The sequence below is a fragment of the Lolium rigidum genome, chromosome 3 (genome assembly GCF_022539505.1).
Source record: "Lolium rigidum isolate FL_2022 chromosome 3, APGP_CSIRO_Lrig_0.1, whole genome shotgun sequence".
In the NCBI taxonomy this organism is placed as follows: domain Eukaryota; kingdom Viridiplantae; phylum Streptophyta; class Magnoliopsida; order Poales; family Poaceae; genus Lolium; species Lolium rigidum.
The window spans coordinates 343838719-343860933 of record NC_061510.1 but is presented as its reverse complement, the minus strand read 5'-3'; the positions used below and the strand labels follow the sequence as shown (position 1 = coordinate 343860933).

Sequence of the window (22215 nt, the reverse complement as noted above, 5' to 3'; positions counted from 1 at the left end):
TGCTGTTTATATGGTACTCAAGGTACGGTTGCATAAATTCCCTAGATGATGCTAATTATTGTCCACGTAAACCTTCTTTGTTATCAGAGTATCAGACTACACAAGTTTGCCATGGACGTTCACTCCTTCTGTTTGTAATCCATTTGGAAATTATTCTTTACCGTCTTCATTTCCACAAATGACCACCCCCGTTACTTCAGATTGCCTTAGCTTACATGAAAAAATAAAATTAGCGTACAATGAACATGGTTATCAGCATGGATGCTAAAGCCCTCTGGAAAAAAGTTAAAGAAGGGGACTACGTTTGGCTGGTTGCTCGACAGAAACTATAACTGTAAGCAGACAGAGGTTTATTGTTTCTGCACCTCCTACACCCCCAAATAAAACCCCCCAACAATTTAGTGAAACCCTCGCAATGACAATCGATCAAATGAAATCTTTCATATCCATAGATTTTTGAAGAACACCTACCATCTGTGTTACTGATTAAATTATGAATTTTTTGATACAAATAAAAATCAGTTTAATTACCGATTGTGATAAAAGCGCAGGTAGGTGTAGCAGCAGCAATACTATTGATTTATGCATACCGTTCATTGTCAAATGCGTGTCTTACCCCAAGTAGATACAAATACACAAGTTCATTTAAGGGAATTTGTGGTGAACGTGATTATTAAATTCACATGAGCAATCAAAACATTAACCTGTCTGAATCTATATTTCGGTGGATTATTTCTCTTTCAAGCAAGACGATTATGTATCCTCTAGTTTTGTGCTTGCAATATCTTTTTTTTTGTAGCATATGAATTTACTATAGGTTTGTCGTGTTAATGTGAACCTACTATTCAATCCGTTTCTTTCTCTTGTATGCAGATAATGCTCAGAATTCTTTCTCCCTATGGGGTGTAAATCTGCATTTGATCAGCCATTGAAGTTGTTTCGTTTTGCAGAACCACAGATGATCTACTAACTTGTCGGGAAAATGTTATGTAGTAGTCTATTACATTTTATCCTTAGTTTCCTTTGGCACGATGTTGGGCTGTTGGCATCGATGCAGAGTTGAAGCCCATCGCCGGACCTTAGTTATGCACCATCGTGGATGGATCTTTTGTTTAACCGGAGAGTATCTAATATTTTGAGATTTGTTTGGCTAACTGAATCTCATATATGTAACTAGAATTTGAAATTTAGATTTAATCTATTCTAAAGAACTGATCTGATTTTTGATCGAGACTGGGTGTCGCATCCCCGAGGAGAGGGAGTCATCTCCCCGAGCGCGCGATGCGGAAGTGGTGGAAAACATAGGATTGGTGTCGTCAGACTAATTATTCAGATACAATGTCATAACTAATGATCCCTAATTTTTGATCTATTGCTTGGACCCTCAAGGGGTATATAAGGTACGAGGAGGGGAGAGACTTAGAGCTCAAGAAGATGAGTTGTATTCTATCTGTTTTTCCGTATACACATTCTAACAAGTACCACTATAATTTGAACTTGCATAGTTTTTAAGCTTAAATTGAACTGTTCTCTTGAACCCTCCACATTATAATTTACATCTTGATCCAAATGAATCTAAACACGCATGGGGCATGTGTTAGGGAACACGCCAACAATGATGGAGAACCACCGACATCGCGTGGTCCATCGTGCGACCATACCAAATCGTCCAACGCGACCTAGTTGTCATTACATCGGAAGCAACCGGCTTGCTCAGACGTGAACTGATACCTTGTGTTTCCCAAGACTATTGGCTCTCCCAAGTGTATAATGATATGCTCTCAAGGGGACAAGAGGTAGAATATGTCCCTATGCATGTGCTTGTCACAATGCTTCTATGTCGGTGAAGGACTAGCTTATAGGAGAATAAATATAATACATGGAGCCAAAAAAGAAGCATATAAACATTATAGTATCTAACAATCATGAGGCCGAATATTCAGTACTAGTAGCACTTGCAATTTATATCCTCCTTTTGCCACTACACAATCAAGTGCTTCAATATCGTCGTTCATTCTCTTCAACAAAATGTACTCATGAACTATTGATGTTGGGTATGGTCATGTCTAATAGTGGTCATTTTCACTATCAAACCAAAGATGAAGCAACATTATAGCTTGTGCTGATGCTTTCCTCTAGTAGTGGGTGATGCTTTTGATTGACTAGTTAACTTGACATTGAAACTATAAGATAGACGTACCAATAGAGTGGTAAAATGTCATTGACGAACAATTATATTGTTTGGAGGTCAAATGGTAAGCACCCAAGTTCTGTATTGCCTATTCACTCATTTTTTTATAGAAAAGAATAAAATCCACTTTCCCTACTATTTGATCAATGATTTTTTATAGCAAGGAGTTTTGATCACTCATTTTGTCCAGATATAAATCACCAAAGATTTTTAACTTTTGATTCTTTTGTATGTATAATTTTATATGTGTAGGGTATATGTCTAACTCGTGATATGATTCTTGCAATCGCTCAGTTTCATGGTTTGCATTGTGGATATGTTTATAATGCGTTTTTAACCTTGTTATGGACTTATATGTAAGTAGACAAGGATTTTGAAACTTCTTATTTCTCAAGTGGGTGATGGTAATTATGGTAGATGATGCAAGAGTGTGATTATATGGTAACCAGTAAGTCAATACTATACTCATACACGACATAAGGTGAAACCGGAGCTTCATAACACATATACTAATCAAAGCTGAAAATTTGCAGATAAAAAGGACACTGATTTATGGTTGATTTGCATCCACGAAGTTAAGTAATGGTTGTTTTTTGAATCCTAACCTAGCTTGTTACGGAACATGATATTTGGAAGCCAATATTGATCATTCCATCTTCTGTATTGTTGCTTTAACGTGAGAGTATATGAAAATATATAATTCTTGGTTTTCTAGTTGGAAATGCAGCTCTAGAAGAACATGGGGGTGTAAGCATTCCCATTATTGAGCATGACATCTTCCTTATTGCTGCTTTAACATGAGAGTATATCAAAAATATATGGTTCTTCGTTTTCTGGTTGGAAATGCGGTTCTAGAGGAACATGGGGGTGTAAGCATTCTCCATGTGAGACATAAAACATTATCGGCCGTACAGGCAAAACCTACAGACTCGTCTTTCTGGAAGGGTCTAATGCGAGTAAAGGAGGAGTTTTTTAGTAGAGGTTTCTTTCAAATTGGAAATGGAATGAACACTCGTTTTTGGGAAGATATTTGGTTAGGAAAAACCCCTTTAGCAAATCAATACCCCTCTTTATATAATATTGTGCGTCACAAAAATGTAACGGTAGCTCATGTGTTAGCTCAAACCCCGCTGAATATTAGTTTCAGGAGGGCGCTTTTGGGAAACAAATGGACTTTATGGTTACAATTATGCCAAAAACTAATGAGGGTAAATCTAAATAATGAACACGATCGTTTTGTTTGGGGTTTGACAACCAATGGTCAGTTCTCAGTAAAGTCTATGTATGCGGATCTTATGAGTGATCACACCCCATATTTGAGAAAATACTTATGGAAAGTTAAAGTTCCTTTAAAAATAAAAATCTTCATGTGGTTTCTTAGTAACAAAGTCCTCCTAACTAAAGATAACTTAGCTAAGCGGAATTGGAATGGGTGTATGAAGTGTGTTTTTTGTGGTGCACAGGAAACCGTCGAACATATATTCATTGAATGCCCCTTAGCCAAACTTCTTTGGCGTATGGTTAATTTCACTTTTGATCTTGCACCTCCAACCAATATTAAAAATATGTTTGGAAATTGGTTAAATGGAGTAGATATACAATCTAAAGCTTTTATCCGAACTGGAGTCTCTGTTTTATGTTGGTCTATTTGGAGGGCAAGAAATGATATTATCTTTAACAACAAACAATCCTTTCATTACTTGCAGGTTATTCATATGATGGCTCACTGGGTTCAGCTTTGGGCCCTCCTTTCGCCAGAGGGACAGCGGGATGCCATGGCTACTGGATGCATACGGCTCCAGACGGTCGCTCAGGATATCTTGTACCAGGCTGGCTGACGACATACTAGGAGGCTACAGTGATGTGCAGTGATACTATGTTTTATTTGTTTGCTGGTTGATTCTTGTATCAACTGTAGGCGATGATTGAGTTGTGAGAATTGTAAGACTAAAATATTACTTTCTTAATAAAAGGCCGTGTGCATCATCATGATGCAGAAGCCGGGGTTACACTCCCCATTTCGAAAAAAAAGCATTCTCCATGTTGTTATTTACGGAGTGAAATATGCACTGCAATACCCTAGGTGGCAGTGAGTAAGATCGTGATTTTGTTTTGGAATGGGTTTCCTATGGTGTAAGTTGTAACAATGATGAGCTCTCGTGCGAGAGTGTTACAGTTAGAAATGTCTCTTCCTTTGGTGCCAAGTGCCGAATTAAATAATTAAATATCTTAGGTTTTATGGCCACACTTGAATTTAAATTGGTTTGTACTTCTGATCAAGCATCATACTTTTGTGGTCGATCTTTGTTAAATAAAACTGCCACCTAAAGAGAGAGATGTGCCGGTAAGCCGGATAGGCCCTGGTGTTGCCTCGTTCTAGATTCTGCTTGATACAGCAGGTACATTTATAGGATGAGTATATTTGTTTGTGAGCATCTGCATTAGTACTATGTTTCTCAAAAAAAAAAAGAGGAGAATACTATAGGATCAAGCACTAGCCAAATTTTCCAAAAGACCAATCTGACGAAAAGAGATTAGGCAGTGTATTTATATTCAACAAATACCACTACTTTGATCTTTGTGAGCCTCCAGATGCATTAGGAATGGACATTACCCTCCGCTACCATACTGATTCACCTACTCCAAAAGAAGTGATCCTTTGGAACCTGGTACGGTGCTGTCCCACTGATTATCAATCTAGTTCATCTGTTTCTGATCTGACTATGGCAAGAGCCTAAGTCAATTGTGACTTTGATCTTTGAAGTTAGAGAAGTTACGCCGTAGCTGGCTCGCCCAAGCGTTTTGTAGTGGAGCAGGAGGCAGAAAATGTCCCAATGCATCTCAAACCTTTTAGTTCATATTTCTTTTTTGCTTGTCCTTAACTCCTTATGCTTCTAGACTGACCAATGATTAGTTCGTGAAGAACGAGAATAGAAGAAGAGGTAAAATACATAGAAGCTATATAAGAAGGATGTGGATACCACACTCACCATCAATATCGGATTAAAAGAAATCAATGCTACTGATAGTCCATTAGTTGTTTTCGTCCTCCTCCTAGTACTACACAATAGAGTGCTTCAATGTCACTGCGCATGCTCCCTCTCCTCAGCCAAATGTACTCATGCATTATTGATGCTAGGTAGGATCATCTCCATGGTAGCGATCTCAGTTTTCACTATTACCCTCCACGCAAATATAATAAGCTTATGTTACATACATATTTTAGTGTCCCATCTAGGAATTGGAAGTAACAGACAGTCCACATTCATTTACGGGTTCCGTAAAAGTGCTCTATATTTTTGATGACCCTTCTCATGACAGATCGTCAGCTGGTATCATTGGACACCAAGCCGACAAAAAGAAGGGTCATTCTGAAAGTGATTATTATGAGAGCTAATGGTGTAGCTCATGGCATTGCTCAAATTGGAAGCAATTTTGGTGCGTTGCATGGTGCAGCGGCGACCTGCATGTTGGATCTGATTATGCATGATTGCAACACGATTCACTCATAATGTATTTTACGGTACTCTGGTTCTCAATTAATACACAACACTCTTTAAACCAGAATCAGAACCGGTATCATTGCTGGTTTCTGCTTCGAAGTTTTTGCCGGACGTTTTCGGCAATTGTCGGTAGAGGCGGCGGAAACAGGGAAGGTGTGGCGAGCGACATGGTGGAGGCCGAGCAGGATTGTGGCATCACTGGGTGTTTCCGTGTTGGGAAGGAAAGAGACAAACTAGCAGCCCACATGAGCAGTCCTGGACGAGGCCGGCCGACGCAGGCTCTGGATCGGACTACCGATCTACCTACTTTCCTATGTAGTAGTACAGAATTAACAGAGTCAATCCAATAACGAACGAAAGAGACCGAAAACCTAACGAAAGCACACAGCGTTGCGCTGATCACGCTGTCGGAAGGAATTGCAGAGTCCAAAACCCAACTCCCGGATCTCGAAACCCTCGCCGTCGCGCGCCGTGGCCATCCATGGAGTGGGACTTCCCTGTGCCGCCGGTGGTCTTCGACGTGTCCATCCCCAACTACAGCCAGCAGCACCACCCAATCCCGGACACCGGCCCCTTGCAACCACCTGCGCCCACGTTTCCCGGCGACGAGCCGCCGCTCCTCGAGGAGCTGGACATCGACCTGGGTTTGGTCTGGCGGAAGACGCTGTCGATCCTCCACCCGCTACGCTCCGCCGACCCGGCCCTCCACGCCTAGAACGCCGACCTCTCCGGCCCCTTCCTGTTCGTGCTCTCCTTCGGCCTCTTCCAGCTCCTCGCTGGGAAGCTCCACTTCGGGGTCGCCCTCGGGTGGGTCACCGTCGCGTCCGTCTTCCTCTACTTCGTCTTCTCGAAGCTCTCGGCCGGACGCCGTGGCGATGTCAACCTCTACAGGTGCCTCAGCCTCGTCGGGTACGGCATGCTCCCTATGGTCATCTTCTCCGCGGTCTCCCTCTTCGTGCCACGGGGCGGTCGGCTCATCTTCGGCGTCGCCCTGGGGTTCGTGCTCTGGTCAACCAGGATCTGCACCAGGCTGCTAGCATCTGGCGCCGCCGACGAGCATAGGGGGCTCATTGCCTACGCCTGCTGCCTCGTCTACATGATCTTCTCTCTGCTCGTCGTCTTTTGAATTTGATGCCGTTTATACTGTACGCAAGGTATGGACGTATGGTTGCATAAGTTCCCTAGATCATGCTATCTTGTTATTAGAGTGTCACACGAGTACACGACACAACTCTGCCATGGTTGAATACTTCTTTCCGATGTACAAGTTTGTAATTTATTTGGAAATTTTTACTGCCATTGTTTGGCTGGTTGCTCGACGGAAACTGTAAGCAGTCATGTTCTTGTTTCTGCACCTCCAATACACCATCCAAAGAAGAAAAAGAAGGGCTTGCTCCAGTATAAACTATAAACCCCTCATCCCCAAACAGTTTGGAGAAGCACTTGCAATACCATTGAACCAAATCACTCATATAATTTTTTTTTAAACGGAGGCAAAAGATTTGCCTCATCCATTAATTAAGCAAAAGGTGATCGATTTTTAGGAGAAAACCGGGCGAAAATCTACAAACAACAAGGCCAAGCCCAAATCCACGACTACCCTCGAGGGGCACACCTAACCGTCCTGGCTAACCACAGAAGCTACACAAACACGAAGCTCAAGTCGGCCTATGCCAAACAGATGGCTCCTCGAGTAGAGGCCGGCAGCTCTGATTCTGAAGACGAGCCTCGGAGAGGAGATGCGCAAGACCCGCGCGCCGAATATGACCTTCAGTAGACCGCCCCGCGCGCGCAAGTACATACGAGTACAACCGGCTCATTTATTCGTAACATAATGGGATTTGTCGTGGAAGTGATTATTTACACGAGCATCGAAAACATTAAGCTGTCAAAATTCCTATTTCAGTGGCTTGTTTCTCTTTCGAGCAAAAGGAAATTATGTAACTTAGCTTCTTGTCCTTCTAGTGTTTTGTTTGGATATCTAAATTGTGTACTATACGCATTTACTTGGTTTTCTGTCTTAATATGTACATACTATTGAATCCGTTTCTTTCTCTTGTATGCAGATCACACTCACAATTCTTTCACCCTAGGGAGTGTTGAACTTCATGTGATCACCCATTGGATTTGTTTTGCTTTACAGAACCATGGATGATCTAATAAGTTGTTGCGAAAATGTTCTGAAACTAATGGTCTATTCCTTTTTATCCTTAGTTGCTTTGGCATGTTGGCTGCTCACTACGGGAAAAAGTCTCACTGCCGTGCGCGCCTCTTTGCCGTGTGCATTCGTGACCCTTTGCCGTGCGGCAGTTCTTTGCCGTGCGCGAGGCGCACGGCAATGACAGCTTTGCCGTGCAGCAGCGGAACGACGCACGGCAAACAAACGGTGCACGGCAAAGATACAGTTCGGCGCTCGGCAAAGCAGCGTCGCACGGCAAACCCGCCAGATGGCGCACGGCAAAGTAACGCCCCACGGCAAAGAGGCCATGAAGGCGCACGGCAAAGATGCGGGCACGGCAACGACGGCTTTGCCGTGTAGGCCAACCCTTTGCCGTGCGTGTTTGCACGGCACGAGTACAATTTTATTTCTTTTCCTTCTTTTGTATTTATATTTGTATTAATACTTATATTTGTTGTAAAATTAGTTTTTTACTTTTTGTAGACTATTTGTTAGTGTTACTTAATACAATCTGTATACCGATAAAACAAATAATCTACATCTTCATCGACCCCTCCCCCCAACATATCAGGGTTTCGGAGCGGATTAACGGGGGTTCGGTGTCTGCTAAGTGTTATCGCCCACACATATTTGGTGCAATTTCTTCAAGCTTTACACCTTACACGACACTTCCAAACATATTTAGGTCTACATGCAAGTTTGGCTGGGATTCAAGTGCTCCGGAGGTCTCCCCCCCCCCCCCAAAACAACGATCTATATATGGGCCCCGGCGGTCTACCCCCCTAGATTTCACCGCGCGAGGTTCCACCAACATAATTTTTGATAGGTTTGGTTTTGGTTAGGCCATATACACATGGAAAGCAAGGTTTGGCACCATTTGGCACATTATAGCCTCCGGTATACCCGCCGCGGGACACTTCAGCCTACAAGTCGAGGAATCTTCCAAGTGTTATCGCCCGAAAGAGGGGAAGCTCACACATGGGAGCTATGCCTTGCACCATTTGGTGAATCACACCTTCCACCACACTTTCACACATATCCTAGGTCCACATGCAAGTTTTGGTGGCATTCCGGTGCTCCGGCGGTCGTTCCCCCGAAAATGGTGTTCGCGTGCCTCGGGGGTCTACCCCCTAGATTTCACCGCGCGAGGTTCCACCAACATAATTTTTGATAGGTTTGGTTTTGGTTAGGCCATATACACATGGAAAGCAAGGTTTGGCACCATTTGGCACATTATAGCCTCCGGTATACCCGCCGCGGGACACTTCAGCCTACAAGTCGAGGAATCTTCCAAGTGTTATCGCCCGAAAGAGGGAAGCTCACACATGGGAGCTATGCCTTGCACCATTTGGTGAATCACACCTTCCACCACACTTTCACACATATCCTAGGTCCACATGCAAGTTTTGGTGGCATTCCGGTGCTCCGGCGGTCGTTCCCCCCCGAAAATGGTGTCTGCGTGCCTCGGGGGGTCTACCCCCCTAGATTTCACCGCGCGAGGTTCCACCAACATAATTTTTGATAGGTTTGGTTTTGGTTAGGCCATATACACATGGAAAGCAAGGTTTGGCACCATTTGGCACATTATAGCCTCCGGTATACCCGCAGCGGGACACTTCAGCCTACAAGTCGAGGAATCTTCCAAGTGTTATCGCCCGAAAGAGGGGAAGCTCACACATGGGAGCTATGCCTTGCACCATTTGGTGAATAACACCTTCCACCACACTTTCACACATATCCTAGGTCCACATGCAAGTGTTGGTGGTATTCCGGTGCCCCGGCGGTCGTTCTCCCCCGAAAACGGCGGTCTTCGTGCCTCGGGGGGTCTACCCCCCTAGATTTCACCGCGCGAGGTTCCACCAACATACTTTTTGATAGGTTTAGTTTTGTTTAGGCCATATACACATGGAAAGCCAGGTTTGGCACACTTTGGCACATTGTAGCCACCGGTATACCCGCAGCGGGACACTTCAGCCTACAAGTCGAGGAATCTTCCAAGTGTTATCGCCCGAAAGAGGGGAAGCTCACACATGGGAGCTATGCCTTGCACCATTTGGTGAATCACACCTTCCACCACACTTTCACACATATCCTAGGTCCACATGCAAGTGTTGGTGGTATTCCGGTGCCCCGGCGGTCGTTCTCCCCGAAAACGGCGGTCGCGTGCCTCGGGGGTCTACCCCTAGATTTCACCGCGCGAGGTTCCACCAACATAATTTTTGATAGGTTTGGTTTTGGTTAGTCCATATACACATGGAAAGCAAGGTTTGGCACCATTTGGCACATTATAGCCTCCGGTATACCCGCAGCGGGACACTTCAGCCTACAAGTCGAGGAATCTTCCAAGTGTTATCGCCCGAAAGAGGGGAATGTCACACATGGGAGCTATGCCTTGCACCATTTGGTGAATCACACCTTCCAACACACTTTGACACATATCCTAGGTCCACTTGCAAGTTTTGGTGGCATTCCGGTGCCCCGGCGGTCGTTCCCCCCGATAACGGCGGTCTGCGTGCCTCGCGGGGGGTCTACCCCCCTAGATTTCTCCGCGCGAGGTTCCACCAACATACTTTTTGATAGGTTTAGTTTTGTTTAGGCCATATACACATGGAAATCTAGGTTTGGCACACTTTGGCACACTATAGCCTCCGGTATACCCGCAGCGGGACACTCCAGCCTACAAGTCGAGGAATCTTCCAAGTGTTATCGCCCAAAAGAGAGGAATCTCACACATGGGAGCAATGCCTTGCACCATTTGGTGAATCACACCTTCCACCACACTTTCACACATATACTAGGTCCACATGCAAGTGTTGGTGGTATTCCGGTGCCCCGGCGGTCGTTCTCCCCCGAAAACGGCGGTCTGCGTGCCTCGGGGGTCTACCCCTAGATTTCTCCGCGCGAGGTTCCACCAACATAATTTTTGATAGGTTTGGTTTTGGTTAGTCCATATACACATGGAAAGCAAGGTTTGACACCATTTGGCACATTATAGCCTCCGGTATACCCGCAGCGGGACACTCCGACCTACAAGTCGAGGAATCTTCCAAGTGTTATCGCCCGAAAGAGAGGAATCTCACACATGGGAGCAATGCCTTGCACCATTTGGTGAATCACACCTTCCACCACACTTTCACACATATCCTAGGTCCACATGCAAGTGTTGGTGGTATTCCGGTGCCCCGGCGGTCGTTCTCCCCCGAAAACGGCGGTCTGCGTGCCTCGGGGGTCTACCCCCCTAGATTTCTCCGCGCGAGGTTCCACCAACATACTTTTTGATAGGTTTAGTTTTGTTTAGGCCATATACACATGGAAAGCCAGGTTTGGCACACTTTGGCACATTGTAGCCACCGGTATACCCGCAGCGGGACACTTCAGACCTACAAGTCGAGGAATCTTCCAAGTGTTATCGCCCGAAAGAGGGGAAGCTCACACATGGGAGCTATGCCTTGCACCATTTGGTGAATCACACCTTCCACCACACTTTCACACATATCCTAGGTCCACATGCAAGTGTTGGTGGTATTCCGGTGCCCGGCGGTCGTTCTCCCCGAAAACGGCGGTCTGCGTGCCTCGGGGGGTCTACCCCCCTAGATTTCACCGCGCGAGGTTCCACCAACATAATTTTTGATAGGTTTGGTTTTGGTTAGTCCATATACACATGTAAAGCAAGGTTTGGCACACTTTGGCACATTGTAGCCTCCGGTATACCCGCAGCGGGACACTTCAGCCTACAAGTCGAGGAATCTTCCAAGTGTTATCGCCCGAAAGAGGAAGCTCACACATGGGAGCTATGCCTTGCACCATTTGGTGAATCACACCTTCCACCACACTTTCACACATATCCTAGGTCCACATGCAAGTGTTGGTGGTATTCCGGTGCCCCGGCGGTCGTTCTCCCCCGAAAACGGCGGTCTGCGTGCCTCGGGGGGTCTACCCCCCTAGATTTCACCGCGCGAGGTTCCACCAACATAATTTTTGATAGGTTTGGTTTTGGTTAGTCCATATACACATGGAAAGCAAGGTTTGGCACCATTTGGCACATTATAGCCTCCGGTATACCCGCAGCGGGACACTTCAGCCTACAAGTCGAGGAATATTCCAAGTGTTATCGCCCGAAAGAGGGGAATGTCACACATGGGAGCTATGCCTTGCACCATTTGGTGAATCACACCTTCCAACACACTTTGACACATATCCTAGGTCCACTTGCAAGTTTTGGTGGCATTCCGGTGCCCCCGCGGTCGTTCCCCCCCCGATAACGGCGGTCTGCGTGCCTCGCGGGGGTCTACCCCCCTAGATTTCTCCGCGCGAGGTTCCACCAACATACTTTTTGATAGGTTTAGTTTTTTTTAGGCCATATACACATGGAAATCTAGGTTTGGCACACTTTGGCACACTATAGCCTCCGGTATACCCGCAGCGGGACACTCCAGCCTACAAGTCGAGGAATCTTCCAAGTGTTATCGCCCGAAAGAGAGGAATCTCACACATGGGAGCAATGCCTTGCACCATTTGGTGAATCACACCTTCCACCACACTTTCACACATATACTAGGTCCACATGCAAGTGTTGGTGGTATTCCGGTGCCCCGGCGGTCGTTCTCCCCCGAAAACGGCGGTCTGCGTGCCTCGGGGGGTCTACCCCCCTAGATTTCTCCGCGCGAGGTTCCACCAACATAATTTTTGATAGGTTTGGTTTTGGTTAGTCCATATACACATGGAAAGCAAGGTTTGACACCATTTGGCACATTATAGCCTCCGGTATACCCGCAGCGGGACACTCCAGCCTACAAGTCGAGGAATCTTCCAAGTGTTATCGCCCGAAAGAGAGGAATCTCACACATGGGAGCAATGCCTTGCACCATTTGGTGAATCACACCTTACACCACACTTTCACACATATCCTAGGTCCACATGCAAGTGTTGGTGGTATTCCGGTGCCCCGGCGGTCGTTCTCCCCCGAAAACGGCGGTCTGCGTGCCTCGGGGGTCTACCCCCCTAGATTTCTCCGCGCGAGGTTCCACCAACATAATTTTTGATAGGTTTGGTTTTGGTTAGTCCATATACACATGGAAAGCAAGGTTTGGCACACTTTGGCACACTATAGCCTCCGGTATACCCGCAGCGGGACACTCCAGCCTACAAGTCGAGGAATCTTCCAAGTGTTATCGCCCGAAAGAGAGGAATCTCACACATGGGAGCAATGCCTTGCACCATTTGGTGAATCACACCTTCCACCACACTTTCACACATATCCTAGGTCCACATGCAAGTGTTGGTGGTATTCCGGTGCCCCGGCGGTCGTTCTCCCCCGAAAACGGCGGTCTGCGTGCCTCGGGGGGTCTACCCCCCTAGATTTCTCCGCGCGAGGTTCCACCAACATAATTTTTGATAGGTTTGGTTTTGGTTAGGCCATATACACATGGAAAGCAAGGTTTGGCACACTTTGGCACACTATAGCCTCCGGTATACCCGCAGCGGGACACTCCAGCCTACAAGTCGAGGAATCTTCCAAGTGTTATCGCCCGAAAGAGAGGAATCTCACACATGGGAGCTATGCCTTGCACCATTTGGTGAATCACACCTTCCACCACACTTTCACACATATCCTAGGTCCACATGCAAGTGTTGGTGGTATTCCGGTGCCCCGGCGGTCGTTCTCCCCCGAAAACGGCGGTATGCGTGCATCGGGGGGTCTACCCCCCTAGATTTCTCCGCACGAGGTTCCACCAACATACTTTTTGATAGGTTTAGTTTTGTTTAGGCCATATACACATGGAAAGCCAGGTTTGGCACACTTTGGCACACTATAACCTCCGGTATACCCGCAGCGGGACACTCCAGCCTACAAGTCGAGGAATCTTCCAAGTGCTGTCGCCCGAAAGAGAGGAATCTCACACATGGGAGCAATGCCTTGCACCATTTGGTGAATCACACCTTCCAACACACTTTCACACATATACTAGGTCCACATGCAAGTGTTGGTGGTATTCCGGTGCCCCGGCGGTCGTTCCCCCCCGAAAACGGCGGTCTGCGTGCATCGGGGGGTCTACCCCCCTAGATTTCTCCGCGCGAGGTTCCACCAACATACTTTTTCATAGGTTTAGTTTTGTTTAGGCCATATACACATGGAAAGCCAGGTTTGGCACACTTTGGCACATGGAAACCAAATCTAGGGGGGTAGACCGCCGGGGCCCATATATAGATCGTTGTTTTGGGGGGGGGGAGACCTCCGGAGCACTTGAATCCCAGCCAAACTTGCATGTAGACCTAAATATGTTTGGAAGTGTCGTGTAAGGTGTAAAGCTGCAAGAAATTGCACCAAATATGTGTGGGCGATAACACTTAGCAGTACACCGAACCCCCGTTAATCCGCTCCGAAACCCCGATATGTTGGGGGAGGGGTCGATGAAGATGTAGATTATTTGTTTTATCGGTATACAGATTGTATTAAGTAACACTAACAAATAGTCTACAAAAAGTAAAAAACTAATTTTACAACAAATATAAGTATTAATACAAATATAAATACAAAAGAAGGAAAAGAAATAAAATTGTACTCTGTGCCGTGCAAAAGCGCACGGCAAAGATCTTTGCCGTGCACATGCGCACGGCAAAGGCCACAGCACACGGCAAAGCCCCTTTGCCGCACGGCAAAGGCAGGCCGCACGGCAAAGGCCCTGGATAAGGGCGTGTCGGCGCCGCCACCTTTCTCCTCCACACGCAGAAACAGATCGAGCCCCCGACCCCTTTCTCCTCCACACGCACGCCCGCCGCCGCCGCCACGCCGCCGCCGCCGCCGCACGCGCCGCGCCGCCCTCGCACCGGCCGCGCCGCCGCACGCCCGCCCGCCGCTGCCTCGCCCGCCCGACGCGCCGCCCGACGCGCCGCTCCCTCGCCCGCCCGACCCGCCGGCCCTCCCCCGCCGCCGCGCGTCCGGCCCTCCCCCGCCGCTCCCTCGCCCGGCCCTGCCCCGCCGCTCCCTCGCCCCGCTGCACCCGGCCCTCCCCCGCCAGCTGCACCCGGCCCGCCGGCCCTCCCCCGCCAGCTGCACCCAGCCCTCCCCCGCGCGCTCGCCCGCAGCTGCTGCTGCTCGCCCGCAGAGCTGCCGCTGCTCGCCCGCGCTGCCGGCCCTCACAGTATGTGTGCATTTTTCTTTTTTTTTGAAATTTGCATATTACTTATTGTATTTAGGGTAGTTAAAACATATAGTAATAGAAACAAGTTTCTATGTTCTGAAGATAACATCCTTCTGATTAGTAATAGAAACAAGTTTCTATGTTCTGAAGATAACAAGTCTCCTATCTGTGATACTTCTACGCAACACAATCACTTAATTTTGTACTGGATGGCTGGATGCAAACTCCATGTTTGGGATCCTTATCAATTGTAAAATGCATTCCTTTTCAGGGAGGTGGAGGAAATATTGTTTTAGGTTTCTAACTTGTAAGTTATTGATTGACAAAGTAATGTAAGCATAAAGAAGACCTTTCGACAATACCTTCTGTTGACACAGAAATCTAGAATAATGTGAGATATAAGTTGTTTTAGTAAATATACTAGATTCTGATTTCAAAAGGTTACTGGTCCTGCATCCTTATGGTAGCATTTTCATGTAACATACTTGTCAGTCGTTTGATCCATTTCCTCATCATTGTCACTTATGACCTATAATTATCCTGAAAGTGTATTTATTAGTATATGTATGTTGTGTGTCCTGAATTCATGCCCATTTTGTAGGTGTTGACATCAGCATGAATTCATGCCCATTTTGTATTTATAATAGTTGTATTTAGAGGAAACAAATGGTCTTTATCGCTAATTAGTTTTCTCGCTATGCAGACGATGTTTCGAGGTGGCCACAGGGGCCGGCGTTGTCGGGGTGCTTGAGGAGCGTTGCTCGGAGAGACCGTTTTCCCGGAGGGGAATTTGCCGGAGGGTCGTTGGTCTTCTTCGCCGGCTGTCGATCAATAACTTGAACACAATGGTGGAAGTGAAGCCGTACATCAAGTAAGTGCTAACCATTTAGTTATTCGCAAACATTCATCGTATGTTCGTGGCTAACTCTTCCTCCGTTCACTGTTGTAGACAATTCACGACTAAATATTGGAGGTATACCCACAGGGATCCTACCTCGGAAGAATCCAAGGATATTTTCGATAAGGGCGGCGGTCACGGTTTCAGTAGCTGGTTCTGTGGTTTGGTACTATCCTATCCAAATTTGTTTGTGCACTGTCGACATTTCGGCCGGCATTTCTTGTTCTAAACTTGTCGTCCTAATCTTGTAGGCAAGAACTGACAAAGACATGAATCCCTTGCTACGAAAAATTGCTAGGGGCTTCAACCATTCCGTCGACTCGTTCAATTCTTATGACGTGAACGGGTATCGCTTCCAGACCCATCAATACACAACAAGCCGTCCAAACAAGAAGACAATAAATAGCGGGGTGGTATGTCAAGGTGATGATGGACTCCATTACTATGGAAGAGTCGAGGGTATATACGAGCTGAATTACGGGTTTGAAAAAGGGCTAAATCCCGTCGTATTCAAATGCCATTGGTTCGACCCACGTCGCGTGAGACGGGATCCTGAAATTGGATTGGTCGAAGTTGAAAGAAGCTCTGTTTATAAGGGAGAGGACGTGTACATTTTGGCCACCCAAGCCTTCCAAGTATTCTATCTCCCGTACGCGTGCCGAAACCCGACCAAACGTCTACATGGAAGGGATGTTGTGATGACGGTTCCTTCACGCATTAGGCCACCCCCGCCAAACAAGGACGATTACCGCCGCGTAGACCCCTCAACAAGGACTGTTGATTTTTATCAAGAAGAAGGGCTCCCGGTCATTTCACTATCGACTTGTCGGCCGTTGTTGATAACATGGTCGTAGACGATGAGCAAGAAGAAGATGCGGTTATGGAGGAAGACAATGAAGAATATGAAGCCGAGGATGTGTGTGCCGTAGAAGACCTAAGTTTGCTCGAGGCGTTCAAAGCAGGCATTGACCTAGATCCAAATGGACCACCTCCAGGTTTCATCGATGATTATTGGTTCGCTGAGCCTGATGATGATGAAACATGTGGTCCGAGCACGGATGTCGACATAGGCTACTGATCTATGTAGTTGTAATTGTGAGGCTATCCTATATATGTACTGAGCTATGTGTTATTTGTAATAAACTATGATCTATGTACTGAACTATGTGCTATTTGTAATAAACTATGATGTATCTACTAATATTCATCTACTTATATATTTGCATTATTGTTGATTTCACTAATATTCATCTGTTTACATTGCATACTAATAAACCACTCTTTTTATTGTGTTTGCGTGGTGATTGAAACATGCCGCCAAAAAAAAGAAAGGGGGTTTCAAAAAGAAGATCAAGGCCGTGGCTGAGCTTGTGGGACTTTCGAGTGGTTCCTCGCAGACACGTCCTTCCTAGCGGTCCTCCTAGCCCTCCACCACGGAGGAAGAATGCCCAGCCACGGCGACTTCGTACCCCCTCTCCTAGTCCTCCCCTAGCCGAGGATGATGACGAGGAGCAGTGGGGTGGGGGGGACGAGGAGGACGGTGAGGAGCAGTGGGGTGGGCAGGACGAGGAGGACGGTGGGGAGGACGGTGAGGAGGGCGGTGGGGAGGACGGTGGGGAGGACGGTGGGGAGGACGGTGGGGAGGACGGTGGGGAGGACCTCGAGGAGGATGAGGGGCTGGGGGTATGCCTATGGAGCTAGACCCGACCCTAGTTTGGTCTCCGCCGGCGGAGGAGGTGTACGTTGCGGCCGAGGAGAGGCTGGAACCACGGGACAAGAAGCCGTATAGGCGCGGGATTACGAAACTCCCCAAGCTAAAAACTTGGGCCTTCCGCGATGTTGTTCTCGTGCCCGCTGGAAAGAGGTACATGCTGATTTTGGCATTCCATTATTGAAATTTTTATCATTATACAAATTTGTATCACATGCATATTGATTTTGGCATTTCGTTGTGCAGCATGTTCAAGTATGGCGACCCGAGGAGGAAGCCGACACGTGGGTACTCGAACATCCTTGGAGGCATAATTAGGAAGCATTTCCCTGGGATTGTCAATCTCCCTACTGGTGGCCGCGACGTGGCTTGGACTTGGAAGCACTACAGCTATGCGGAAGATCCTAGCGGCAAGTACGGAAACATGCAAGAGCGGGTTGTCCGCCACTTCTGGGTACGTGACTTTTGGCTTCTTAGCATTCAAACACTTCTTGGCTACCAATAGTTGCTCTAATTCATCTTGTTTTACCTATGTGCATGGTTGCAGAAATACTTCAAGAGGGCTGAGGGCGAGGAAATTGCGTGCGACGTTATCTTACACGAGTTGTGCGGGGTGAGGGTGACTGGCATGCACTACGAGGCACGTGTCCGAGTGCGTCCGCGGCCGGCACGCCGAGCGCAAAGTTTGGATGAGTAAGGCTGATTGTCGGGATACGCTCATGGCACCATGGCGGTACTCGCGGGTATTAGCATCGATGTGTTATTTATTTCCGCATTTTCATGTAGTTTATGTTCTAATAATGGGTCTATCTTGTGTATGTAGAACCCTCCTCAGTACGTCGGGGAAGACAGGGCGTGCTTTCTTGCGATGGTCATATGGTGGACATCCCGCGAGTACGCCCGGAAGCACGCGGAGGGCAAGCAGAAGCGTTCAGAGATGGGAGGTGGATCACATGTCCTGGGCAGCAAGAACTTGGCCCTTACCTTGCAGGATGAGGTGAGCAAGTGGTTTCTTCATTCTTTCGTTTTATGTTATTGCTAGCCCCGCAAGTGTCTCCCTCTTCACTTAATTGCATGTACTCTTTTGCAGGAAGTGAAGACAGGCGTGGCACCAAACTTGTTTGGCTTTTTCCAAAAGTCGAAGACCAGGAAGGAGCCGCATCCTGAAACGGGGTCCTTGTGGGTCAACGACCTAGCGGAGGGCCAGTGTGGCGCGTACCGCTCGAAGTTCAAGCACAAGCACGGCGAAGACGCCGACCCAACCACCGAAGAGTTTGACGTTGAGGTTGCGGTGCTTGCGGGACAAGGCAAGAAGGGTGGCCGCCTATGGATTGCCTGACGGGTTAGTCGACCCAAGGACCATTCCATCTCTACGCCGGATCCGTCGTGGGCGTACGAGCGACCAGCCTCGGGTAGAGACCCGCCCACGGGCTTCGACCTAGCTATCGAGAAGTTACGGGTAAGTTCTTCGTCGATCCTCTACGCTTCATTACATGTTTTCCATTGCAATGTTACTGACATCGCGGCAACACAACGTAGGCGGAGATGGAAGAAAGGGAACGGAGGCACCAAGAGGAGCAGATGCGGATACAACGAGCAGCTTAGGGATAGCGTGCGGATGCGAGCAGCGAGATGTTGCTGCGGATGCAACAACGGCGAGCGAGATGTTCCAGCGGATGTTCATGAACCAGGCCGTGGTGACTTCCCCACCGGGGAGTAGTGCTCCTAGCACGTCGGGTCCTCCTATGTTCCCCAACTATGTAAGTGGTTAACTTAATATCTCCGTCTCAATCTTGTTTGTTGTCTAACCGAACTTTGGATATTGCGAGATCCCCGTGCACGATCCGCGGGTGTTGGCGCTCCTCCGGCGAGCGCCAAGTCGAGCCCGCCGACACCCGGCTTGACCGTCAACAATACGGGCATCATCCGGAGCCTGCAGCGGTTTCTAGGTGAGTTCTCCTACACTTCTAATTCTTCCATACCATGTCACTTGTGAATTTTAGCCATTCAACCATGTCAATTTTAGCCATTATGTTCAATTCTAGCTATTCCATGTTAATTTTAGCCATTCCATGTCATCCTTAGCCATTATGTTGGATTTTAGCCATTTCATGTCAATTCTAGCGATTATGTTCAATTTTAGCCATTCCATGTCAATTCTTGTCAATTCTAGTTCTTACATGTCAATTTTAGCCATTCCATGTCATTCTTAGCCATTATGTTGAATTTTAGCCATTTCATGTCTATTCTACCGATTATGTTCAATTTTAGCCATTCCATGTCAATTCTAGTTCTTCCATGTCAATTCTAGTTCTTACATGTCAATTTTAGCCATTCCATGCCACTTATGCATAGATATCTATGAACTTGTAGGAGGTGGAGAAGGACAAGGAAGTGGAGAAGGACAAGGAAGTGGAGAAGGACAAGGAAGTGGGCAAGGTTGATGTTGCTTGTGTATGAACTTGTTGTGCGACTTGGAACATTCTATGTTGGAGACTTTGTTGTTGATGTTGCTTGTATGAACTAATTATGCGACTTGGAACTATTGTATGGACTTTGTTGGATATGAACTATGTTGTTGATGATGCAAATACTCTATGTATTGTGCTATATGTGTATCTGGACTGTTATTTGTATTTGTGAATTGCATATGCAGGGATTAATGGGGAAGCAGGAAAATTCTGGCAAAATTTGCACAATCTTTGCCGTGCACATGCACACGGCAAAGGCCACAGCACACGGCAAAGGCACTCTTTGCCGTGCACATGCACACGGCAAAGGCTGCCCGCGCTGCCCACCTGGTGCTGCTGTACGTACCTTTGCCGTGCAGGGTGGAAGAGAAGCACACGGCAAAGACTTGGCTTTGCCGTGCGGGTGGGAGAGGAAGCGCACGGCAAAGACTGTCTCACGGCAAACACGGAAAAACGCACGGCAAAGAAACTCGCACGGCAAAGACTGCACAGCGCACGGCAACGCTGCGTCGCTCGGCAAAGCCTTTGCCGTGCGATTTCGCGCGACACACGGCAAAGACGCCTTTGCCGGGCGGATCGTTGCCGAGCAATCTTTGCCGTGCACGGCCGCACGGCAAAGGCTTTGCCGAGCCGATTTGCCCATTTGCCGTGCGTTTGGGCTGCACGGCAAAGCCCTGTTTTGCCGTAGTGGCTATAGATCTTTGTAAAGAAACGGAAGGCAAGATCAGGACGGTTAAAATATTATAGCCAGTTAGGTTTTGCTGAAGTGTTCATCGGATCTGAGTATATATTGTTCTTTCGAAATACTACTCCAGCAGTGACAACTGGAGTATTATCCTTTCTAGACGCGGCTAAAGACGTACTAGTACATATCAATCCACACGTGCATATACACACAACCATGTCTGCTAACGAGCAGTAAGAACCCGCCCCTCACCCCAATCCTCTGTCAGCCAAACATCAGTAGAGCAATTAATGGATAAATTTGGCAGCGCCATTGTTTGGACAAGAATCAGGCAGATGATTCTGGCCCGCGCGAGGGATTCTCGTCAAGCACCCATCCCCTGGTACCCGGGCGCATAGCTAAATTTTGATCTATAGGTTTGAGCGCAATTTTTCGATAAAGAGAATATATTAATATCAAGAGATACCAAATACATCTAGCCCCTGCAACAACGCAATACCCTAATGGCAGTACGGATGCATACAACAAAACAAAAAACAAAGAAATAAAAGTCCCGCTACAATATTCTAGCCGTAGCAACAACAATATAACCACCACCAAAACAACACCTGAATTTCAGCATCTCCAAAAGCGACGCCTCCAAGAAGGAAACAGAGCACAAGCACCGTCGTCGACCAATCAAAGATCTTAGATTTTCAGCCTGAAGATACTCTCCGCTCTCAAAACAATGCCTTCAACAAGGTCATTGTCAGGCACAACCAATTAGCCAGACCTTGAATTTTCACTCTGAAAGGTAAGACTCTGAACTTCACTTATGCTGCCACCCCCACCTTCGTATAGCTGCTGCGGAGGCCGGAACACCAAGCAAATCCCTCAACAACGCAAAGACTTGAACCTCCATTGCTAGTCCTCCCATCCGGCCTTCGTGATAACACAGAACAGAGCTTCGAGCCACTTCCTCCAGAACCAAACGGTTGGAATAAAAGCATGGGTGTGCACTACCGAATACCACCCGATCCAACAACCTGCACGCAATAGGTGCACGGTTATATTTGCCGGCGGAGCTTTCCGGAACCCAGCACTCCGGCCAGATCAAGAGGACATGCATGAGGCAGATCTTCATCTTCGCACAAGAGAAACCATAGGACCTCCACCTTTATTAAAAAGTCACGCAGGTAGCCCCCACACCACTAGCCGACAACGGAGAAAATGAAGAACTATCAGATTGCCGAACAGGAAACAGGCGAAGCCACTGGCGATCACGAGGTGCAAACCAGAGCTTGCCTGCGTCGCCGCCTGTCTGGAAATGGTGCGCCGCCGCTCGCGTACATGAGCAGAGCAGATGGAGCCAGATGCATCATGCTCCAGGACGCGGTTCCAAGATCTGATAGCCAGCAGCCAGCATCAGCCAGATCGGGACGTCGGCAATCAGCAT

At 47.4% G+C, this 22215-nt stretch overlaps 1 pseudogene; it reads left to right on the top strand.

Annotated features, from left to right (window-relative positions):
* The first annotated feature begins 6175 nt into the window (after positions 1 to 6175).
* Positions 6176 to 6820, top strand: LOC124697156 (annotated as a pseudogene).
* Positions 6821 to 22215: the final 15395 nt, after the last annotated feature.